At 38.2% G+C, this 25,961-nt stretch overlaps 1 long non-coding RNA gene across 3 annotated transcripts in view; it reads right to left on the bottom strand.

The window, feature by feature from the left end:
- Window positions 1-25,961, bottom strand: part of LOC109502390 — a 214,209-nt gene that overhangs the window by 37,389 nt on the left and 150,859 nt on the right. The window contains exons 6-8 of one of the 3 annotated variants that reach the window (XR_006584388.1): window positions 25,212-25,341; window positions 8,308-8,469; window positions 2,469-2,555 (exon numbers count right to left, since the gene is read on the bottom strand). This is a non-coding gene — a long non-coding RNA (uncharacterized LOC109502390). Of the gene's footprint in view, window positions 1-2,468; window positions 2,556-8,307; window positions 8,470-20,480; window positions 22,399-25,211; window positions 25,342-25,961 lie in introns of those variants that run through there. The other 2 variants (XR_006584389.1, XR_002744525.2) reach the window with 2 other exon arrangements.

Here is a 25,961-nt window from a genome sequence, read left to right as displayed (position 1 = left end):
GTGGAAATCTCATGTTTAATTGCCCAAGCTCTCTTTTACCATGCTGAGTGATTGAGAGGGCTTGTGTTCTAGGTGGTGCAACCACCACATGGTAGAGTCCTCATTGACCTGGCTTCCTCAGTGACTGGGGAGTTGAGTCTCAAGTCAATCAGCAATACATATATAATGTGAGCAGGAAATAAGTTGTAACTTTGAAGTTGTTTGTTAGCACAACACAACTTAACCTATTTTGATTAATATGTGACATACAGGCTAGAATATGTATATGTATAGGATGTATATGTGTATATATGCATATATGTATTTAGCCATGTATGTACATATATGTATAAATTTATGTACATATATTCATATATGTACCTACATATGTATTAACATATAATGTATACACACACATAAACACATGTAAGAGGTGTATTAGGCAGAATATGTCTATATGTACACATACACACATATATACACATATGATTAGTAAATTGTTGCATGAGGAATTTTGATGATTTAACAGTGCTTTATTTTACAGAAAGTGTTTTTAAATTACATCTTTAAAAATGATTTTTAATCAATGTAGATTATTTTTTATAACACCATGACAAAAAGCAAGCCACACACCAAATGATCTGTGCTATAAGTTCTGCAAGGAGATAATCACAACTTTTGTTCTCTCTGCATTTTAAACTGTATGAAAAATAAACATAAGAAATAGATGGAATTGTGGATCTCAGAATATTAGCATTTTCACCCTAAAAAAAGATCCAAATGGATTTTCCTACCCTGTCCCACGTAATGTGAACTGACTCATCCATCTACTTGCAGGGAAGCAGCTAGAGGAGTGTGGGCTTCCCCATGCAGAGGCTAAAGGCTCTGGTTCCTAAGAGTTCAGTGTATGGAACAATTAGCAAACAGGGGAGTGAGTACCACTTGAAGACATGCTGGAGAGGGAAAAGAAACTACTGCTTTGGTCAACAATGATGTTCTCCTCAATCTTATCCTTTAGAGAAAAAAATAAAGGGGCAATAAGGAAGAGAGAGTCATGGTGATCTTCCAGTATTGTTTCCTCCTGGAAGGACACTCCTTTTGTCTCTGGACTTAGAGGAGTTGATTAATAAACTTTCCCTTCCACCTATAATGACCTTTTCTGAGTCATTTGCATCATTGCCATCATTACTACTCAACATTAAAAACTGTCTCCTCTTACCAAGAAGACATGATGATTAAGTGCAATGTGATATACTGAATTGGATCCTGGAAAAGGAAAAGGAAATTAGTGGGAAAACTGGTAAAACCTGAACAAAGTCTGGAATTTAGTTGATAGTAATGTACCAATGTTCATTTCTTAGTCTTGATAAATGTACATGGTTATATAAAATGTTAATGTTAGGGGATGATGGACTATATATCAGATATACAAAACTCTCTGTACTACCCTTGAAACCTTTTTGTAAATTTAAAATCATTTCAAAATAAAAAGCTTAAAGAAAAAAATATCTGTCTTTTTCTATAAACTTGGGGCCACAATCACTAAGAATCTAGTTCTATGAGTAAATTCATGGCAAAGCCTCCTTAAAAGAAATATGGATTAAACAGGGTGAGTCTGAGGGGGTAGTTTGGGGTTCCTTTTAATATTCTGATTTAAGCATAACATTCTGTAACACTTATAACACTCTGTAGCAATGCTGAGGCAAGATTGGCATATTTGGTATATCTGCACTAAATGCTAGTGAATAACAAGAGAGACATAAACACTTTAAAAACACACTACAATATGTAGCTGAATTCTCATAATTTTGTGAATCCTAAAAGGTATTCTTTTATTTTGTTTTCAACTTCCTTCTACCTGGGGAAATTCTTTTTAAATATCCAAGAATGATACCTACCCTTCTCAAATTCTAGATCAAGATGGGGAATGTTAGGGGCATCTGGGTGGCTCAGTTGGTTAAGCATCTGACTTTGGCTGAGGTCATGATCTTGCAGTTCGTGAGTTTGAGCCCTGCATCAGGCTCTGTGCTGACAGCTCAGACCTTGGATCCTGCTTTGGATTCTGTGTCTCCCTCTCTCTCTTTTCCTCCTCGACTTGCACTCTGTCTCACTGTCTCTCTCTCTCAAAAATAAATAAAGAATAAAAAAGAATTTTTAAAAAAATAAAGAGGAATGTTAAATGTTCATCCTCACAGTTTCTAGAGGGGTTCCATAGCATCCTTGCTGAATGCAACATTCACATGTCTACATTACAAATAACCTCAATGTTCATGGGATAATGGTAGGAGGCCATTTAATTTCAACAAACAAACAAACAACCTCCTGTGAGTCAACACAGTAGAAAAGAAATGGTTAATATCTTTGGAACCAGAAAGAACTAGGTTTAAATACCAGACATGCCACTTTCTACCCAGCTTCTCTTAAGCAATATATTTTATCTAAGTCTCAGTTTGCTTATCTGTAAAACTGTAATAATACAGCCTACTTACAAGGTGGTTGTGAGATTTAAATGACACATCATACATAACACAGTTCCTGGGATGCAGCAGGGCACCTCTACATATCAGTTCCACGTTCTGTGAAGAAAGCAAGGTTTGATAAAAAATAGAATAGCTTGAAACTATGACTGTCAAGATGGAGACAGAAACAAGTGTCACTCGAGAAGAAAAGGCATACACCTGGCCCTTGTTGGAAGGCATATCTTTTGCATAATTGTACACAGTCTGGATTGTGGTCACAACTGTAGTTCCAGCTTGCCTTTCAATCACCATATTTCCACCCTCATGTCATTGTTCATGGCATCATGGAAAGATTTACAAGATACACTGTACTAGCAGTGTCAAGATCACTGGAAGACACAACTCAGCCGATTATAAATGATAACTTTTTTTCTGTTATTTGCATAGTAACAGACAATTCAGCCAAAATGTGTTTGCTGGTCATTGCTTTAATCTTTCAATACCCCCATTTGGGAGAGAACAAATTTAAAAGTAAGATGATACAAAATGATGGTCATCCTCCGGGTTGAATTGGAAGGCTTCACCCAAATCAGTTGCACATTGGTGCCTTTGAGCTCAAATTCCAAGTAATTGGCAAATGTACACCTGACAACTCAGTGACCAGTAACAATTCTAGGAGCATTGATCTTAGTGGTGAAAACTTTTAATACATATAAGAGCTCTTAGAATAGATTTCAAGGCCTTATAAAACCAACTAATGATATAATGATATTTTATTCTATTTAATTACCAGGCATAATGCAATGTAATTAAATCCAATGGTATGAGGATAACAGTACCAAGATACAATTAAGTTAATCACGACACATGTAAGATCTATTTATGTACCATATAAATCTTCAGACAAGAAGGATCTAAATCTACCTTAATGAAAATAAGCATTTTTCTTGCATTTGCACATGATAAAAAGATACCAGTTTCCAAATTCTAAACAGTATAGGATAAACAGGCAATAACAGTGTTTTGAAAAACTAGATACTAACATTAACTGATCTTTAAAGAATTGGGTTTAAGAGCGTAAGAATTATGTCTTCTAGTTCAGATGCTTAGAGACCCCGGGTGAGAAAAAAATTAAGAATATTGAAGATGAGTATAAAGAAGTTAAATCACTATGTGGCACACCTGAAACATAGGTGTTTTGTGTCCACTGGACTCATATAGCCCTCAATGTAATGGTATTAGAGAATGGGGCCTTTGGGAAGTAATTAAGTTTACATGAGGTCGTGGAACCTTCATTATGGGATCAGTGTCCCTAAAGAAAAAGACATCCCAGAGCTTTCTTCCTTTTCCTCTCTCCACCAAATGTCTGTACAGCAGGAAGGTAGCCATTTACAGGCCAGGAAGAAGGCCCTTACCAGAATCTGACCATGCTAGCACCTTGACCATAGACTTCCCAGCCTCCAGAAGTGTTATAGATAAGTGTCTTTTGTGTAATCCATCTAGTATATGGTATTTTGCTAAAATACTCCAAATTAAGACACTGTCATTTTGAATATTCTTCCCTATTTTTCCATATATTTAACAGTAATAAGTTTTTGGAAACTTTCTTCTTGTGCTCTTTGCCCATTCTACTGTATTTTTCTTATTGGCCTGGAAGTGATCTTAAGTATATGTAAACTGTGCCATATTTTTTTTTGCTAAAATTTCCCCAGTTAAACATATACTTTTAAATATGATCATTTTTGCACACACAGATTTTTTTTATCAAGTCCAGTGTATCAATATATACCAGTATATTTTTCATCATCTTAGAGTTAAAATTAATTCATATTTTCTGATTTTTAAATTATTTCATTTTTATATCAAATTTTTCATTCATCGGGCATTAATTTTGACATATGCTATAACAGGAAGGTCAGCTTGATTTTTGTCCCCAAACATCAAGTTTCCTAACAGAATTTATCAAATAATCTCATTCCCCATCTGTCTGCAATACCTTATTTATTATATAATAAATCCCAAAATATAATTCTTACATATTATAAGAACAGTTTTGGGGCTCTTTCTTCTGAATTCAGATCACATTCTTACTCTTGAGCCAACACTATACTATCTTAATATATTGTTGCTTTATATTATATCTTAACATTTGGTTACTGTGAATCAAGATGTAATGGAGGTACCTGGGTGGCTCCGTTGGTTAAGCATCCGACTTCCGCTCAGGTCATGATCGCACAGTTTGTGAGTTTGAGCCCCGCCTTGGGCTCTGTGCTGACAGTTCAGAGCCTGGAGCCTGCTTCGGATTCTGTCTCTGTCTCTCTGCCCCTCCCCTACTTGCTGTCTGTGTCTCTATCTCTCTCTCAAATATAAAACATTAAAAAAAAAATTTTTTTTAAGATGTAAAGAGCTAACACTAGTTGAAAAGTAGACTTTAGAGTATGGCCTTTCTGTTTTTGCTCCTGTAGTTTTTAAATTCTTATGCAAATCAATGGAAGCATTGCCTCCTCTAAGAAGAATTTTCTAAATTTTTTTTAATGTTTATACTTATTTTTGAGACAGGGAAAGACGGAGCATGAGCAGGGGAGGGGCAGGGAGAGAGGGAGACACAGGATCTGAGGAAGGCTCCAGACTCTGAGCTGTCAGCTCAGAGCCTGACGCAGGGCTCAAACCCATGAACCATGAGATCATGCCCTGAGCTGAAGTCAGACGCTCAACCAACCAAGCCACCCAGGCTCCCCTAAGAAGACTTTTCTAAATCCTTTTTCTTCTCCCAGGTTGGGTTCGGTGCCTTTCCTCTATGTTGCTTCTTTACATTCTCATAATGTCGCATGAATAGCTTTGTTATGACATATATCTCACTGCATTATGAGAGCTGAGTATTTGACTCTACCAGTGGACTATAGTAAACTCTTCGAATGTAGGAGAATATGTTCTGTATCCATGAGGCCTTGAATAGTATCTTGCCATATTAGGAGATGGAGAAATTTCCCTTCAATAAATTAATAAATGGTATCAGTTGAACTTTCCCCTAATGTGGATATAGGGGAAAAGGAAATCTAGTGTACAATTTAGGCAATGTTTTCATTAATCTAGGACTTATTACAAATATATACACTATAGTCATTTTAAATACAAATATCTAGGTATAATTCAGCATTGTCTTGATTTCAAATTTTCTTATTCTGCTTCAACAAAAACATTTGACTATCACCATTGGATATTCAAAAGCTTTGGTTTGTATGCAGTTCCTAGTCATTAGCAGTTAAAATGCCCCTTGCAGGGGCACCTGGGTGGCTCAGTCAGTTAAGCTTGGACTCTTGATTTTGGCTCAAATCATGATCTCACGGGTTCATGAGTTTGAGCCCCACACCGTGCTCTGCACAGACAGCATGAAGCCTGCTTGGGATTCTCTCTCTCTCTCTCTCTCTCTCTCTCTCTCTCTCTTTCTCTCTCTCTCTCTCCCTCTCTTTCTGCCCCTACCACACTCATGCTCTCTTTCTCTCTCTCAAAATAAATAAATAGGGGCGCCTGGGTGGCGCAGTCGGTTAAGCGTCCGACTTCAGCCAGGTCACGATCTCACGGTCCGGGAGTTCGAGCCCTGCGTCAGGCTCTGGGCTGATGGCTCAGAGCCTGGAGCCTGCTTCCGATTCTGTGTCTCCCTCTCTCTCTGCCCCTCCCCCGTTCATGCTCTGTCTCTCTCTGTCCCAAAAATAAATAAACGTTTGGAAAAAAAAATTAAAAAAAAAATAAATAAATAAATAATTTTTTTTTAAATTAGAAAAAAAATGTCCCTTGCAGTTTTTCTCTGTTGTCAGCTCTATTTGCTTTTTAAGTCAAACCAATTTAAATCAAGTATCTGCCAAATATCTGGTAATCCCAGGAGGAGCTGAAAGTCTCAACACTTGTTATTTACACTTGAAAAAAAATGACTTTTTGTTGTACACCCCTAACCTCACATGCTACTAGACATTATAACCTTTAGACACATAGTCACATCCCCAGCAGACTTTTGAGGACTAAAGTTTCCAATTAGAGATTTCTTGGGAAACTAACCTGCATCCCAACAGCTACTTAAAAAAAGAGGTCATTGATTTCCTTGGTAACAGCTGTGGACTTTTGTATTTTGAATCAGACTTACATCTCAGCATCAGATGTAACTAGCTTTTTAAAGAGACCATACCTTTTACAAGAATTAAATTTTTAAAAATCTGAAGAGAATATTTGTGTTTTAAAATGAAAATATTAGAAGTTTTTGGATAGCTTCTGAGCAACCAAAATGATCATAAAATCTAGTGTCCAGTCTATTGAACTGTGTCAAAAACATTTTGGAATAAACCAATGTATAAATAAACATATAAATGCATACACTAAGAAAGGCAGATACCTTTTATAGAACAGAAATAATTGGGTATATGAGCACGAGTGAGCAGTGGAGCAGACAGCCTAGAGAGAGCTAGAGTAACTATAAAAGCTTAGCTGTAAGCTACAAAACAAAGAAGGCAGTCATTTAAAAGAGATTCAAATTGGCAAAACCGATGTGAAGTGGAGCACCAATGAATCTTTTATTAATGCAGTCTAAAACAGCATGTATAATATTGACAAATGCTTCTGCATTCCATGTTTAGTTAATGAGACCATCTTGAAGAATGCATGTTGACCACTTATAACACTCAAGGCTCCCTTTAACCTCTTGCTCCTCAGAAATGTGGCTTTTGAATCATCTATTTATGGTTGGACATGACATTACAAGATTGGAAACTTCACTTTCCCCCTCAGGAGCAAATGGAAGTCACAGCAAGCATCAGCCCTTCCTGCACTCACCAGCCACAGGGGAGCTCTGGAGCAGAGAGGAAATGATGGATGGATACCACACCTAAGAAAGCCACTGCTTCCTGAAGGATCTGACTATATGGGTTAAGCACAAACTAGTAATGAAGAAAAGAATATTCGGTGTAGCCAAATCCAGGGGATTAAAACTCATTTCTATTCTCATTTTCCAAGCAGGATTTCAAAGTTTTGATTTTCATAAAAGGGAAATAATATAAATGTTTAATTGTGTTAATAAATAAGGAAAAATTATGTTCCAGCTAATACTAAATCATAGAGTAAGTTTTCCACATCATTATTAGTGCCAACATGCTTGAGATATAACTTTACCTTCAGAGGTGATTTTATATTGGGCATTAATAGTCTGCCTCATCCCTCCAACTCCTTAGAGCAAAAAGAAATTCCCAGGCAAAGGACTGAAATCTCCACTAATGGAGAAGTCACCCTTTATGAAGTAAGCATTTATGTTTAAATGCTTCTTGTTCAAATACAAATAGCCCTGAAAACAGAGTATCAAAGCTTAGAAATCTTGAACATTTCAAGTGTAGATTTGCTTATCAAGGTCTTTTTGCTTCAGGGAAACTAGGGGAAGGGAATACCCTGAGGCTCTTGTGTGGCCTGGGTAATTAGGGTTTCACCAAATAATTACCTGTCCACTTAGAATGCTGGGAGCAGCACAGAGGGAGTGGGACACAGGGATTCTGATGGCATAGAAAAGAGAGACATAGGCCCATAGCTCCTCAAACACCAGGCCTCATCCTTCTTCTAGGCCTCTGCCCTTGAAACTCTGCTTCTCTGTCCCAGCCCCAATGTCACCTCTCTACCCAACTAGTTCCTATTCAACCTTCGAGTCTTAGCATAAATGCTACTTCCTGAGGCAAGCTTTCGTGGGCTCCTAAGATTAGCATGTTGTCATAGAATACTGAAATTTTCCAATTTTGAATATAGCAAATACCAATTAATTCTCTAATTATTTTTTAATATCAGCTTCCCAACTGGACTACAAGCATCATCACAGAAAGGCCATAGCTGTATTACTTACCATTTTTTCCCAGCCCCTAGCACACAGTAAGGACATAAAAAATATCTATGACAGATTGATTGGTACATTGTGAATGCATTCAGTAAGTGGAAGTGGAGTGTTATAGCAGCTCCTGTTATAGCATGACAGGAGGGTGATGGATATCTGGGTGGCAAGATGAGTCTGCAAAGAGAATGGATAAGGTTGAAGGAAAAAATGAATGAAGGAGGAGATAATCTTTAATTTCACAATTTAACCAAGCTTTGCCCTGTTACTTTGTATTGGCCCTTACGTTTTCTATTTCCTATAGCCTTTGCTTTGAGGGTTTTGGTAGAAACAACAAAAAATCAGACAACAATTTAAATAGTGCCTACCATGTGTCAATGCCGTTCTAAATGCTGCACGCATACTAACTCATTTGGTCATCACAGTAACCCTATGAGAGAAAAACTTTTTTATTATCCTCACTTGAAAGTGAAGCAATGAGAGATTAAGTTGTTTCCCAAATTCACACAGGTAGAATATAGTGGACCTAGTGTTAGAACTCAGCACTCCGACTTCATAATGCATGCCCTTAGATGATTTGGTAGGATTACGTACAAAGAGAGTACAGAAGACATCCTCACTTAATTAACATCTATTTCCAACCTTCTTTTCCCTTGCTTATCTCCTTTGTAGAAAAAATCGAATGTTACTGCTTTTCTTGTCTTCTTTGCACCTAGCAGTGCCTTCGTAAGCCATTTCTGATAAATAAGGCATAAGCAGACTATCTTCTGGACAGAAAATCCTTCTGAGAAAGGATTACCTTTCTGAACATGTAATAGTATAAATGTGGGTGTGGCCATCTTTCCCTCTGGTTCCTGCCTGGAACACAGATAGTAAGCCCTGGCAGTCATCTTGTACCCAAGAGGGAAACACTGAAGAATCATGAAGGTGATAGCCAAAGCCTTGAAATATTGAGGCACTGAAGCAATATCAGCATCTAATCATATTCATTCTCCTTGTATGTGATAAAAACAAACTCCAATTACTCACTCTTGGTAATGTTTTCTATTACTCATAACTGAAGACAAGCTTAAATGATACAAGTCACAGAAAACACTACCAATAGCAGGTAAAAAAGACTTGAGGTAGTTTTGTTTATTTATTTGCTTATTTTACCACACAATAAAAAAGAGTGTCCAAGAGATTTCTGAAGACATGTCAACCTATAATGATAATTTAAGAAAATACTATGAACAGCTAGAATTATGCCCTATTATACCAGAGTTTCAGAAAGAAAAAAAAACATTCAAAAGGGCCTACCTGAAGATCATTCAAAGGAGATTGTATACAGAGAATTATAGAGTCAAGGAACAAATGGGATAATGAAGCACCCAGAATCTAGCAACAGCAGGAAGCTGGGCAAAAAGAGAGAACAGAGTTACCAGAGGTCAGAAAGACCTGAAGCTGGGAAAGAGCCCACTACACAGGAACTTTGTCCATGGAGATACATAGTCACTGCCAGGGCCATGGTAGTCAGGGCTGAAGCGGGAGGTGGGTGCGTAACTATACGAATACTCCTCTTTTCTGATCCCCTGCCAGAGGCTCCCCTGTTGCAAACCCAACTGGAAGTCAGAGGGCAAGAAGACCCTGGGAGATCCCCTTCATAGAAATCAGTCTCCTAGGGCACTGAAAAAGCAGAGAAGGACTGAGTATAGATCTGGTAGCATTGTGGTCTGGGGCTCAAAGGGAGAGCTGGAACGAAAAACAAGAGGTACAAATGGAGAATACAATCAAACTTGCCTTGGAACAGAGAGAAAATGGATTTCCTCCTTGTCTTTTTTCATAGGTCTCCCTAAACTAACTAAATGTTGAATATTTGGTAAAAGTAATAAGAATACTTCTAGCCCCTACAAATGGTGTGGCCAATAGCAAGTTACTCAACCATTGTCTTAAGGAATCCCAAGTCCATCTATACCCTGATGGTTCCAGGATTCAAGAGAATGGCTCATCCAATGCTCTACTCTTTTATTTCCTGGACTGACTTAATGATCTTCATTCATACCCATTCGTGACTATACTTCAATTATATATATTTTTTTTTCCACTGGGAACTGTGAACATAAACAATCTTCAATCTTGATACAGTGATGTAGGAGTTTGAAAAAAGCCCCTCTCCAACATGTCTTAGCCAAACCCAGACCCTGTAAATATGCTAACTTACATGGTATAAAGAACTTTGCAGATGTAATGCAAAACAGGTGGAAACAATGAGGTAATCACAAGTGTCCTTTTAAAGATAGTGGGAGATGCTACCATAGTGGTGGAGACAACAATGTGATGACAGAAGCAGAAATTGGAATAATGCAGCCACAAGCCAAGGAATGCCAGCAGCCACCATAAATTGGAAGAGGCAAGGAATGGATTCACCCCTAGATCCTCCAGAAGGAACCAGTCCTGGAAACACCTTGATTTTAGTCACATAAAACTCATTTCAGACTTCTTCTTGAGAACTTATAAGAGAACAAATTTCTATTGTTTTAACATGTTAAGTTTGTGGCAGTCAGTAGGCCAATACGAACACCTTTCCTTTCAGCTCCGCATATGTTTGGTTCCTCAGAAAGTTCCCCTGGTTCTTTTATTTTCCTTCAACAGTGTCCTGCTGTCTGTCCTTCTCTCCATTTGCATGATTTCCTTCAACATCCTCTTTTCCCAAGTACCCCTTTTCTTCCATCACACCCACTCAGCAAACACCAACTCTAGGTCAGTCCCAGTACCTGCTTTCTCATTCCTAGACCTGGGGTGCCAGGAACTTCTGAAGAAAAAAAAAATCACAATTTCAGGAAATTTTACCACTGAAAATATAAGTTCTCAAACTTAACTTTAGGACAGCTTTTTTCTTCTAATTTTCTTGAGTCTATTTGTCTCCATGACCTTATCAGATTTTTCCAGAGACATTTTTAATAAATCCTTTTGGGGGGTCTGTTTCTGGAGAATCTAATCTAAGACATTAGAAAAACCAGCGCTATGTCTCCTTCCTCGTGGATAACAGTGCTTAAGATATAAAGTCAACAAGCAGGAAGATGGGTTGAATCTCTGCTTCCAATCACTCCAGCCCCTCCAACAGATAAACTGGTAAATTCTCATTCTTCCCTAAGCTAGATTGAGTTTGATTTCTGTTACTTAAAATTAAGAAACACAATTCATCAAGGGGAGATAGAATGACTTCTTTCCTTTCCCCATTTAACAACAGATTTTCTTTCTTTCTTTTTTTTTTTAACTTTTTTTTCACATTTATTCATTTTTGAGAGAAAGAAAGAGCATTAGCTGGGGAGGAGCAGAGAGAGAGAGAGACACACGGAATCTAAAGCAGGCTCCAGGCTCTTACCTCTTGGCACAGAGCCCAATGCTGGGCTTGAACGCAGGAACCGTGAGATCATGACCTGAGCCAAAATTGGATGCTTAACCGACTGAGCCACCAGGCGCCCCTAACAACAGATTTTCTAAACAAGGGAGACATGTCCATGATATCACCATAGAGGGGAGTAAATCAGCAGTATTTTCTAAATAAAGTTATCACAAGATCACTGTCATATTCATTGTACTTTGGGTGTCATAAACTCAACTTATGATTTATATATCTTCCACTAGGGTTTAAGGGTCTGTTTCCAGTCTTCCACAGTAACAAGCACCTGAAAAATTCAATCTATCTTGATATGGTGCATAATACATATCATATATATGTTAAGAAAGAAAAAGAGAAAAGAGCAAAACCTTTCTAAAATGCAAATCTGATCATGTCAGACCATTGAAAGCCTTCAGTACCGCTTCTTTGTTTTCAAGATAAGGTTCATACTCCTTAAAATATCCTCCAAATACTATATTTTGTGGTGGAGGGTGCAATCTCCAACTACATTCTCCCCACTCCACTTTCATATTCCCATCACAGTGAAGACTTTCACCTCCTTGAGTGACATGCTCTTTCTTAGCCTTGGGCCTTTTTCCCTCCTCTCCTTCCACATGCTCATACCTCAGCCTCTCACCTCACTTGGATTACTTCTTTTGAGGTTTCAGGACTTTGCCAAAATGTTACTTCTTCCAGGAAGCCCTCTTTGATGTCCCACAATCTATGTCTCTTATGTGCTCCCATTTTTCCCTTTTACTCTCCTATAATTTCATATATCACTCTCTAATGTGATTAAATTTGTTTGTTTGAAATAAGAATATATGAGGTAAAATAGTGTCTGTTTGTTCAATGTTATATTGCTGGAGTCTAAACCAGTACCTGACTCATAATATATTCCTATTTTTGAATGAATGGTTGAAAAAGAAAAGAGAAAGAGATGTTGAGAGAGGAGAAATTATGTCTTTTTGAACACCAGTGTAAACGGACACTGATTCCAATCAGGAAATGTCTCCTGGAGAGAAATATCTTGGTGGAAAAAAACATGTATGTATATTTTCACGCCAGCATAATTCTCCCTGGATGTCAACTCTTTATGATAGCTAAGGTTAATAACCATAAAATATGTACTCAGATACAAGACAACTCCTATGATTAAACAACAGGACCCAGGGTCACTTAGCCATGATATCTGGCTTCCCTCCCAGAACAAGGTACCCAAGTTCTCTTAGAAGAAAGCTGAGATTGTATACTCACTGCCAAGGAGACTTAGGCTGATCACTTAACCTCTTTATTGTTATATTAACTTATAGATTAATAGTCAGGGGCAGCTAGCTGTAAAAACTGCTATTTAAAACAACTTTATTTCCAAACGTGTCATTTAGTAAGCAGGCATATTAAAGAATAAGGAGATACTGACTTACAGAATGAAGTGCAAGACTGAAAGTCAGAGAAGTTCACGCACTATGAAAGCAGAAACAGAAAGTACTAATCTACGTATTCTATCTTATCTGGTGCAGTGAGAAACTTACCATTCTTCCAGAAGAGTTTATTTGTTTTAAACTGTCAAGTTTTACCTTGACTAAGATCATTTTGCTGAATGTTATAGCCTCAAACAACAGAGTAACCATTTTCAGATATGGAGGATATGACCATGGTACTGCCACTCCCCTATGCAACTTCCTTGATGGTCACACTAACTCATCATGACATTCTTTTCCATGAGACAGACTCATCCTCAAAGTGTTCCTCAATGCCTTCTTTCAGCAGTCACTGCTGGCCAATTAAAGTTGCCACAGGAGATAAAATTACAGTGTCATTCTGACTTTTCTGTTGAACCAATGACAGAATTATCTTTTGGGAAGTTAAACACTCATTTGCCTGCCGTTACTGATTTCCCTGTCAATATTCACAGAACTGCTCACTACATGCCAAGCTTTTAGAGCACATAGGGTGACACCTATGGAACCAATGAAAATAACTGCCGACCCACATTGATTTTAAGCAGCATTTACTTCTTGGGGCTTACTCTTCGTTTCCTTTGCTATAATGTTACGGAGTCCTTCGATGTTCACAGGTGGAAATAATGCCTGAAGTGTCATCTCATGGTCAACCCAATCCAGTCCAAATCTACAGAGATGTGGGTAAGCCATCCACACAGGCAAGAGTACCAGTAAGGCTTCTTTGTTTACATAAAAGTATATCAATCCTACCCACATACTCCTTTCATTCTTAAATATCTTGATCTAAGTACATTTGACAAAGAATACTTGAAAATATGATCTTTGCCTTATGCTATTTGCTTCCCATCTCATCATTGATCTTAAAATCTATTTTATCTTCCAAATTCCTTGGCCCTCCATATTTCCTCTTTTATCTCATAATCCAGCTCAGGGTTATCTAAAATTCAATCATTTATATCATGCCTTCACAACCTTTGCCAACTGTACTCTTATAGGTGATAGATAAATAGATGACAGATAGATAGATAGATAGATAGATAGATAGACATAGATAGACATAGACATTGACAGATATATAGACAATCTATTTTTAAGTAACTCACTTTTTATAATCTTTTGCTTGTCCTAAATAAGAATACCCACTGACTACTTATATATGTTTTTATGATACACATTAAAAACCTTCATAATTACAACTTAAAGTGATTTAGTACCAACTAAAATGATCTTAACTGTGAGTATAACTCTCTGAGAAACAATGATTTATGACAGTGGTTGTCAATACTGGCATATCAGAATCACCTTCTCAGACTTCTTAAAAAATTCCAATTCCTAGATCTCACCCCAGAACAATTAAATCTGAATGAGAATATCTGACAACAATGGTATGTTCAAAAGGTAAAAAATTATCATGCAGAAGATTCTCACTCTAGCCTATGAATTATGTGAAAATCTCAAGATAGACACTTTCAATTAAAAAAAGATGTGATTGATGCATCACTAACTAACTTTGGGATTTCTTCCCATCAGGAGTTTAGAAACTGGCATTCAATTTCTGTCCTAATCACTGGTTCTAATTTTTAAAAAGTGAGTTGTTGTTGGCTACAAAATTTAATTTTTCTTTTTTTTTTTTTTAATTTTTTTTTCAACGTTTATTTATTTTTGGGACAGAGAGAGACAGAGCATGAACGGGGGAGGGGCAGAGAGAGAGGGAGACACAGAATCGGAAACAGGCTCTAGGCTCTGAGCCGTCAGCCCAGAGCCCGACGCGGGGCTCGAACTCACGGACCGCGAGATCGTGACCTGGCTGAAGTCGGACGCTTAACCGACTGCGCCACCCAGGCGCCCCCAAAATTTAATTTTTCAAAGTTCATTTAAACTGAACAAAAAATCTTTCTCGAGTAATGTAGAGTTCTTGACGTTCCTCCACCTGTATGCATTGGACTTGGCTATGAGTTCTTTAAGAACAGGGTCTTTATATATATATATATATATATATATATATATATACACACACACACACACACACACACACACACACACACACACACATATATATATATATACCTATAGCTGTAATATTCATAAGGTTTGAGCTGTGTAAAAAATATTTTATAATTAGGGCACCTGGGTGGTTCCGTCGGTTAAGCATCTGCCTCAGTTTCTGCTCAGGTCATGATCTCACAGTTTGTGAGTTCAAGCCCCATGTCAGGCTCTGTGCTAATAGTGTGGAGCCTTCTTGGGATTCTTTCTCTCCCTCTCTCTCTGCCCCTACCCCACTCACACTCTCTCTCTCTTTCTCAAAATAAATGAATAAACTTTAAAAATGTTGTAATTACTTCCCTTCTCACTTGGACCTCATCATCTCTGTTGCAAGGTTTTCTTATAATAACTTGAAAGATAAAGACTAAAGTTTTCTAATATCTCATCCCTTGCTAAAAGGTAATAGTGAGAAATTAAATGCCATCTTAATTATCTGTTTTAACTGCACATGTTTTAGCATTTGAGATCTGAGGAGCTCCCATCAATTTCAAAAGAGGTGATTGCTTCTAACCATTACAATTGAACTGGCAGCATTTCACTCATATCCAACCACTGTCCAGTGTCCAGCACTTGCTATGTGCTCAATATATCTGAAATGGGGATTTGAACAAACATGACTTGTGGAATATAATCACAACACTTTTCAGTGGGGAAGTTTTTCCTCTGTCACTTGATAAAACCCCTGGCAAGCCCCACAACTTCCTACCAAGTACATTTAACCTTCAAAAAATTCATTTTCTTCATCTGAGAAGAAAGGACTGATACTATATACCAAGCTCTCCTTTCTACTTTTAACATTCTCTCTCTTTTATAAGCGTATAATTCAATGATATTAAGTACATTCATATTGTTGCTCTATTTCTAATTTTCTAACAATATGAATTTTCTCTGTCGGATCTGGATATGTCTTAACTTTGTTTTCTCATTCATAATTTCAGGAAATGGGATGACACCTTGCATTTCCATAGAGATCCCACTATGGTTGTAAGTATTGATTTCATGTACGCTTTTCAGCAAGGACAGGGTCTGTGCACACAGTGGATCCTGACAAAGCTAAAGTCATTGACCTACAGAGAATGACATACAATCTGCCTGATGATTTTAACGTCTTCCGACCAGGCATTTGCTTTTTTTTTTTTTTTTTTTGAGAAGGTTTTAGTTTCCATTTAATTGATACATGTATTCAATGTGATTTCTTCCTCTCCATCAAGCTTTTGGATAGGTGCTACCAAATCTGCAAATATAGGCACCTTTCGTACACTTGTGGAGAGATATATATTGGAAACTTCCTTCACACCATTATAAATTTCTCATATAAGACCTAGGGCTCACATTTTCTTGAGCTCCAAGAGCAGTGACTGCAAAATACTGGCGATTCATATTATGGTGATATCTCTCACTGAGGCATAAACAGTCACTGCAATTGCATTGTCCTTGACTGATGTTCTTATTTTCTTCAGAATTAAGTCCGAGCCAATTCTACCATATGTTGCACACAAAGGACGAGATAATTTTGGTTTGTTCCCTTCTCTTTTGTATCTGAAGCCCAACCTTTTAATTTTCTTATCTTGAAGAGAGATGTCAGAAAGAAATCTTTTTTGCTCCATATTGTTGAGCCAGTAATGAAAAATGCAAACTAAAACTTGCATTCTGCTTTCTAGTACCAAATGAAAGGAACACATAGTTCTAGTGAGTAACAGCCAAGAAACTGAACTGTATCCTGAGGGGCCAGGAAGGGTAAACATGGCATCGTATTGTTCAGAGCAGCACTATTATGGGATGTAGATATCACTCATGCCCTTCCTCTCAGAGAGTACATATTATACTAGAAATAGGAATGTGTGGGTGGTGAAAAATCCTCATAAGAAACCAAGATAGAACCTATTGCCCTCTATTTCTATTTTGGGGAAAATAGCCAAGAGGTTGATGAGGAACCAAGGAAGTTGGATCACATTCTTCTTTTTATCCATATTCATTTATTTATTCTTTCTTTTGTACCATAAACTATATATCAGCACTGTGCTAGCTTCTGGGAACACAAATATAAGCTGTTAGCCATCAATAATCTGAAATCAAGTTGGGAAATAGTAACCTGTGCAGATTCTTATAATACAAGCTTTCCAGAGATCATGATTCTGAATTAAATTTTGCTTTAGTTAAACACTAAGCATAAATTTAACTAGTTGAATAATACCACTTCACACTTGTAAAAAATTTGTTCCTTACCACATTCACACATACACACTTACCCGTAATAATTATTAAATGCTGAGTGTCAGGGCACCCAGGAGGCTCAGTTGGTTGAGGGTCTGACTCTTGATTTTGGCTCAGGTCATGATCCCAGGGTCGTGGGGTCGAGTCCCATGTTGGGCTCCATGCTGAGTATGAAGCCTGCTTGGGATTCTCTTTCTTCCTCTGCCCCTCTCCCCTGCTGATGTGTGCATTCTCTCTCTCTCTCCAAAATAAAAAAATTAAAAATGAAAGCTGAGCATAAATTAAACTTTAAAGGAAGGAGGTAAAAGGTGAAGGACTGTAGACAGGATTGTGTTTTAGTTGCAACACTCTGGCTGCTTTTGGAATATGAATTTTGAGGCGGCAGAGCTGTTAATTATAATAGAGAGAGCAAACTGGGAGCTCATGAGCTACATCTAAACTACGTGCGCGCTTGTGTGTGTGTGTGTGTTTATTCTCTGCTTGTTCAATGCTAACATGCAATTTAACAAACCAAATTTTCAGTTTAAGTAATTAAAAAGCAGGAAATTTCACATAAAAATTTGGATTCCTGGCTTGTATTGAAAAACCGGAAACTCTGGGGTTGTAAGACCTGCTTTTCTGGATGACAGTAAATGGCAGCAGTTGAGTAGCAACTGCTCTTCAGCATGCAGAATGGACTCTCCTACTGCCTGACCTGCTTTCACCAGCACACACTAAACACCTGGGCCTGTGGCACCTGCCCCTTTACACTACCTTCAAATACACTGCCTGTTAAATATTCTTGATATAAACGGCCAGAAGAAAACACATACCTGAACTAGCAACTGCATTCTCACCAGCTACCCCAAACTAATGGCACAAACGTATGGACCAGACAAATGTGAAGATAAGCTTTAGATAAGCGCAGGGGTAATGCCCATTCATAGGATCATTTCAAACATTATTTTCATCTTTTGACAGCACTGCACATTTTAGGTATGATGGTGAAATGACCCAAATGTAGAACAACTGAACAATCTCTTCCTGGGATTACAAGCAGTAACTTACCAGAAGGAAATACCATTTTGATTATAGTTCATTAGCAACTCCAATATTACTAGAGCAGAGTAAGCCCACCCTCACCCTCCTCTTCCTTGGACCCAGTGTGCCCTTGAGATATGGAACACATAGGGTTTCAAAAAGCTTCCCAAATAAAGCCCCTGGCCACTATCCTTCCCAGCCCTGACAAAAGAACTATGTGCGACACTGGTCACTAACTTCCTCTTTTTCAAGGCCCATGTAATTTGTGACTTCTACTTTTCTGAGTTCCTTTACAACGGCTATACATTTCATCAAGGCTTTTAGCCAGAAAGAAATCATGTTATTAGAGAAGAGAGCAGAATAAAATTAAAAGAGCATATACTTTCTGCCAATTATACCATACCTGTGAGTTTCCTCATTTGTAAATATTACAGGCCACAGGAAGAATTCCCAACTCCTTTCCATGTTTTATGAGACCTTTCATGATCTGCTTACCTCATTACCCAACGCTCCCATCCCTTCAGCCCCAAACTGAGTCGCCAGTAGTATTATGTGCTTTCATTTCCTCAAACATGTCATGTTCTCCCTTCTTGATCTCAGCACATGCTCTTCCCTCAACCTTGAACACTTTCATGAGACCCCTACCATTTGTTGCATATTAGTTACCTACTGTTCATGTAACAAAGTAACCAAACTTAGCAGCTTAAAACAACAAATATTTATCTCATAGTTTCTGTGGATCAGGAATCTAGAAACAGTTCAGCTGGGAGATTCTGGTTCAGGGTCTTTCATAAGATTGTGGTCAAACTGTTGGCCAAGGATACTGTCATCCAAAGCTTTTCTTGGGATGGAGAATTCACTTCCAAGATGGCTCACTCATATGGCTATAGGCATCAGGTCTCAGTCCTTTGCCTCCTTTTGGCAAAGGTATCAGCTCCTCATCACATAAGACTTTCCACGTGGTTTCCTGAACATCCCAACAACATGCCAGCTGACTTCTCCCAAAACAAATGGTCTGAGAAGGAGCAAGGCAGAAGCCACGTGTCTTTTATGACCTAGTCTTGGAAGTGAAACACCATTACTTTGGCCATATTTTTTTTTATTAAGTCAGTAAGTCCAGTCTACACCCAAGGGAGGCAAATTAAACGCCATCTCTTGAAGGGAAAGTCAAAGAACTTGTGGACACATTTTATACCAACACAGCCTTGCTAAAGCCAAATGTCAGATAGTTATTTTCTTGGCTAGTCTTTGTGACTGCCCCAAGACTGATGTGGTATCTCTCTTTAGCTCACAGGAGGTACTTCTCCAAATAAGGACTACATTTTTGGAAAATACCCTAATTCGTCTGTCTTTTGCAGTAGAGAGTAAGCAACTTGAAGTTAAGGACTGAGTCTTGCTCACATGTGTATCTCCAAGCCTGGCATAGTTCTTGGCTGTTGGTAGGCATTCAATGGTCCCTGAAAAATGAATCATGCCACTCAAATAAGTTCTTTTCTAGCCTTTCCACAGGATAAGCAGAGAATGAAAGGGGAGAAATGAATTTTATACTGCACTGCCTCCTGTGTCTTGCACTTTGTATATATTATCTCATTCAGTGACAGCTGAAAACTATGATAGAAACACAACTGTGTGGTGGAAAAGAATGCATACCCTCCTGCCACTTGTTACCATAGAGTCTTGGCAGCTAACTTAGACTCTTGGCACTTTAGTTTTCTCCTGAAAAAAAACAACTGAAGGATGTAATAATTCCTTTACCAACAAACACGGCTTTAATAGCATCAAATAAAACAACATAAATGAATGTTAAATACAAGCCATAAAACATCATACAATATACGAATATTACTATTTCTCAAATTTCTATGGAGTATGGATGATATTGCTAAATATGGAGAAGATGTTTCCATTTTTGGAAACTTAATCAAATGTGAAATTCTTATCCCAATATTTTAATTAATTCATTCATACTAGTATCATTTTTAAGTTTACTTATTTATTTTGAGAGAAAGAGAGCATATGTGCACACATGGGGGAAGGGAGGAGCAGAGACGGGGAGAGAGAGAATCTTAAGCAGGCTCCGTACTATTAGTGTGGAGTCCAAGTAGGGCTCGATCTCAATGAACTGTGAAATCATGACCTGAGCCAAAATCCAGAGTTGGATGTTTAACTGACTGAGCCATCTAGGTGTCTCCATTCATTCTAGTATTGGTTGAACTCCTACCATGTGCATATTCCAAGCATAGCCCAAGTGCTCAGATACCTTAGATCCTTCAATTCAGTCCAAAAGCATCTGCAAGTTCTCACAATCTTTTTATACAATTAGGTTCCATTTGTAATAACTAGCACTTTTTAAATGACAGCGAAGCTTGCCAGAACAACAATGCAAACAGTGGGCTAGAGGACTTAGTTGACTATTTCTGGAGTCAGATCTCTAGTAGTGCCTGCTGCTTGCTGCTAAAGCCTTGGGTCTCCTCTCAGGGCAGGAAGTGTTGGTGCCCAGCATTCAGCAAGCGCTTGATCTTGGTTAAACAGAATGACATAAATTGCTATCCCTGTACAAGGGTCATTAGATGTGATGGCTAGATGGAATGGCTCAAGTTTCCAAGCAAGCTGCCATATTTTTCAGAGTAGGAAGTAGAAGCTCACTAAGGTTAAGTCCCAAGATCATAAACGGAGTCAATCTCAGAGTTCAGATTCCAAATAAATATTCTGACTTCCAGCTGTATGCGCATTACCTTTATTAAATACTGGACTCTATTTTAACAGTTTATCAATAATAGGGTTCCTGGGTCCTGGGTGGCTCAGTCGGCTAAGAGTCCCACTCTCAATTTCGACTAAGGTCATGATCCCCCAGATTGTGAGATCGAGCCCTGGGTCAGGCTCTTCATTGGGCATGGAGCCTGCTCAAGATTCTCTCTCTCCCTCTCCCTCTGCCCCTCCTCCTGCTCACACTCACTCTGTCTCTCTCTCTCTCTCTCAAAAAAAAAAAAAAGTTTAAGAGATTATCAATAGAAATAGATGACAAAAGATGATTTGTCTCACAGGTTTTGCCCAAAGGACTATAGAGTAATGATGTCAATAAAGTACTTCACATATTTCCTTAATTATTCCAATGATAGCAATTGTGGCCAAAGTTTATGGACAAGCAGCACAGGCACATTAAATCTTCTGGACACTGGGGTAGCATTTAACACAAAGCAAATTGTGCATGATAGGTATCCTGCAAAATGTTAATGTTAGAGCCGTCTTTTTGGCATAATAATAATATACAATAAAGTGTCAACAGCACCACAGAAGTAAACTAGCACAAATTGTGCCTTTGTTTTATTTCTTCTCTCATCTGTATTTTCCTGATTATTAAAGGTCAATAGTATTTCCCCTAAAGAAAATAAGTGCTTTGTATCAATCGCGAGGCTGTGTGTCAGTTTTCCAATCAAGGTGATTCTGATGATGCTGAAGGCAGATTATTCACGCTCTTCCTTAGTTTTCTTGAGGAAGAGGGACTCATCCATAGGCTAATCTCACTAGCTGTTGAAAGCTAGAACGATTTCAATCACTTCCCAATATCTTCTTCCAGCAGTACTCTCATTACTTTCCCTTAACTACTGGTTTTGGACTTGTGGCTTTTACAAACACGCTGATCTTCCTCATGGAGTGTGATTACCATCAAATCATCCACGACACCTCTGGCAGGTTGTGAGCCAGGCTGGGCCTGCCTAAGCTCCTCTTAAGGAATTTGACCCTGAAGCAAAAACTTGAGAGTTTCACTGCTGGACCCATCAGTCGATATAAAATGTGATTCATTTTAGGCAGAAAAATATTCACTGTTCCATTTTCCCTAGTGCCTTTGAGGAATGCATGTGGCCTGTTTGTCTAAGTTCCAAGTGAGCAAAGCTTCAATATGCCTGGCATTTGGGGAAAGGAGTTGTAACTCTGAGTGAAAGAAAGGGGCTTATTTGTGAGGGCCTTGCTAGCAGTCATCTCATGCTGTAAAGCAAAAGCAACACACAAATTGGTGAGAAGTGCAATGTGGTGGTTAAAATGTATGCTTTCACATAAGAACTTGGTTTACAATCAAGCTCTGCACTTGGCAATTGTGTGAACCACGGTGAAAATTAAAACTTATTTATAAATTGGAGATAAAATACCTGAGAGCAATGTTGTGAGGATAAGAGAAATAATGACTCTAGATCATTTATTCGGTGCCTGTACCATACTCAGTGTTGAATGAATTGGAGCTCTTATTATTACAAATAGTAAAACCAAACAAAGGTGACTTATTCTCTAAATAGTGTTCTCTGCTCTTTAAGAATTCAAGAGGCTTTGCAATGTACACTTGCTTTCACCATAAATATGTGATAGATCACTAAACTGACCTAAATTCCCTGAGCCAATTAATGAAATGAGAACATTTATTCCTGTAAAGATGCAAAGCTCTGAACTTCCAGGATCTAAGTGGAGGTAAATCTAAGCTGTCTCCTCTCTTTCATCGGGAATTTTCAAGCGCTAGAATGAAAATCTACGGCTGGTCAAAGTGAGGCCTCACAGGTATAGAGAATTTCTTTTTAGTCGGTTCCCATTTACAAAATCTTGGGCTACACCACCCTAAAGTACTTCACAACAAATCCTCTTCTCCAACTAATACAGATCTCAGCATTAGCAAAGGAAAACGTTGATAGAGTAAAAATCCAGAGTAATCTCATTCAGTGATATTTTGCTATCCAATTAAATTTGCTTTCCTCTCTTATAAATAAGACTAATGGTATAAGTATAATGCAGAATGAAAAATTACAATAGTACTTTTAGTGCCGTGGCAAGCAGCCCGTTCCTCCAAATTAGGATTGCCAAATAAAATACAGGATGCTCATTAAATTTGAATTTATGGTGAACAACAAATAATTTTTTTAACATAAGTATGTTATAGATTGGTCCTGGCCTTTGGAGCTGGACTTAGAAAAATCATCAGGGTCACCCTTCATGACCAAACTCTATGTCAGATGTACATTTGAGACATAAAAATTTAACTGTGTGTCCTATATTTTATTTGCGAAGTCTGGCAACTCTCTTACAAATGAACTGAATCTGAGGTGCCTGAGTGACTCAGTCAGTTAAGCATCTGACTTCAGCTCAGGTCATGATATCACAGCTTGTGGGTTCGAGCCCCACATCGGACTCTGTGCTGACAGCTCAGAGCCTGAAGCCTGCTTCGGATTCTGTGTCTCCCTCTCTCTCTCTCTGCTCCTCCCCAGCTCACACTCTGTCTCTCTCTTTCTCTCTCTCTCTCCCTCAAAAAATAAATAAACATTAAAAAAAAAAAAAACAAATGAACAAAGCAGACTCTACAGTTACTTATCATGCAATTACTTGATCACCTTTCAAAAAATCATATTCTAAGATCCCTTCAGACATTTTCCAGTACTTGTTTATTTTGAGGGGATAACAAAAATTCTAGGTTAGAAATTTATTGAGTGTGGTCACTTTTTATAATTTAATTTTACATAATGATAACTTCATAAGAAGAAAGTTAACATGCATAAAAATAGTACTTCACTCTCCATAGACAATCATGAAATAAATAGACAAGTGTAGGCTTCTGGGAACTGGAGACAGTTTTACTCTTATGATTGGAACCAGCTGGATAATTTTTTATACTAAGTCCATGACATTTGGTCACAAAGAAATTTCCAATTTCAAATTCTGGACAGTTTTTGCCAATGATATCATAGCCGAGAACTGGGTATTTTGGACTTGAAATGATATCAATATCATGTATTCGTAGACTGAAAGTTCAAAGTTCACCTGGGCTGATTTTGGACATTGTCATATTCGTGCCATCAAGGTTTTAATGCTGTTGAACTACCTCTGGTGGCTGATAAGTGATAAAATCTGGAAAAAATCATTCCAAATCCCAGTGAATAGTTGTAGTGCAGTTTCTCAACACATCCCTACAGGGTTTTGTGGAATTTCCTCTCATAAGGAGACCTCATTCATCTAATTGTTCAGTGTGTTGAGAGAAGCTTTGCAAGGATGTAGCAATGACAGCCTCAATGTGTGACCTTTGTTGGCTGAGGTCCTTCAGGCCTCTTATGGGTAGTTAATCTTGATGACCTGTGGCCCTTGAACTCGTCACAAGAGGATTCCAAGTCTTTTGCATTTCCCGTACAGTCTCTGGTGGATTTTGATCCAAAATGGGTAAGGACCGAATCTAGACCTCAAGAGTGCTGTGCGGTCAACAGAGCTGCTGTCTCAGCCATTACCACCTCTCCATGTGCTCTGCTCCCACCACCTTGTGGCCCTTTAACTGGAAAATGAACACCCCACCCCCACTTCTGGCCAGTCCTGCAGTGTTTATTTGAGGGAAAATACATCTTCTCATATGGAGTCCCTGGCAAGCTGCTCTTTTTGATTTCCACAACCTCCTTCCTCAAGGAACTTAGGACAAATTCCCAGTGTTGGGTCAGACGATATTTCAGTGGCTCCTGCTTTGCCTCACTGTCCTCTGACGTTGCCACTTTGCACAGGCTTCTGTGCATCTCGATTCCTTTCCTTCACTGGAGTGAACTTCTTGTCCACCCAGAGCACTTTACCACCCTTTTATTTTTGGAGACAAACTTTAGAATGTTGGATCCCATTGTAAATTTAAATGTATTCCCTGTTTTATCCAAAATACTGATGTACTTTTGCTTGTTCGTTTATTCAAATAATATTTTGCTTCAACAATGTCGAGTCAAACAATTTGCTTCCTGCCTTCATGAATCTTGTAGCTTAGAGGAGATATAGGTAAAGAAGAAATAACTTACCTTATGAAGACATAAGACTATCTTATGTCTTCTCAATTCTCTCTAAATCTTGTTGTCTTGTAATTTGTCAAACTTCAAAAGAATAGCGTTTGTTTGTTTGTTTTTTTCCTAAGGAAAATGCAGTTCTTGCCTAGAACAAAAGGAACATTACTCAGGTTTGGGTTTCAAATCAGACTTCTTTCTAGGTATATTTAGAGCAGTACTCTTGGAAGCTTGGTTTTCTGGAGAGAGAAAGAGGTATTCTGAATCCTGAAAAATTCCCTTAAATATCGGTCTAAAGTTTGAAGAATTGACTAGGGCATTGATCATAGAATAGGGAAGGGTGTATGTAGGCAAGAATATAATTTTTGGCTTCAGGGATGCCCCCAGCTCCCATGAAGGAAGTAAAATAAAAAGTTTTTCCAGGGCTTTGGGAGGAATAATAGGAAGGTTGAGAGAAGGGGAATCTAGGTTAGATACTGCCTGGGCGTTCTCTAGACCCAGTGCGCATCACCTCCCAGGCCTCAGCACAGAGTAGAGATGGGGAGCAAGATCATAAGTGCGCAAAACACGAAAGTCCAATGGATCAAACCAAGTAAAAAGAATGAAACAAGTTAAGTTTCTTCTTGTGGAAGAAATTCTAGTTATCACCAGATTTCCCATTCATTCTTCCTTCTGGGCATATGGCTTCCTGGAATTAGGCATGGCCATGTGATCTACTTTGAGCAATAAAATGTGAACAAAAGTGAAAAGTTTCACTTCTAGGTAGAA

This window comes from Felis catus, chromosome C1 (assembly GCF_018350175.1).
Source record: "Felis catus isolate Fca126 chromosome C1, F.catus_Fca126_mat1.0, whole genome shotgun sequence".
NCBI lineage: Eukaryota > Metazoa > Chordata > Mammalia > Carnivora > Felidae > Felis > Felis catus.
Note: the sequence above shows the minus strand (reverse complement) of the source record. Positions and strands in the feature narration are given on the sequence as shown.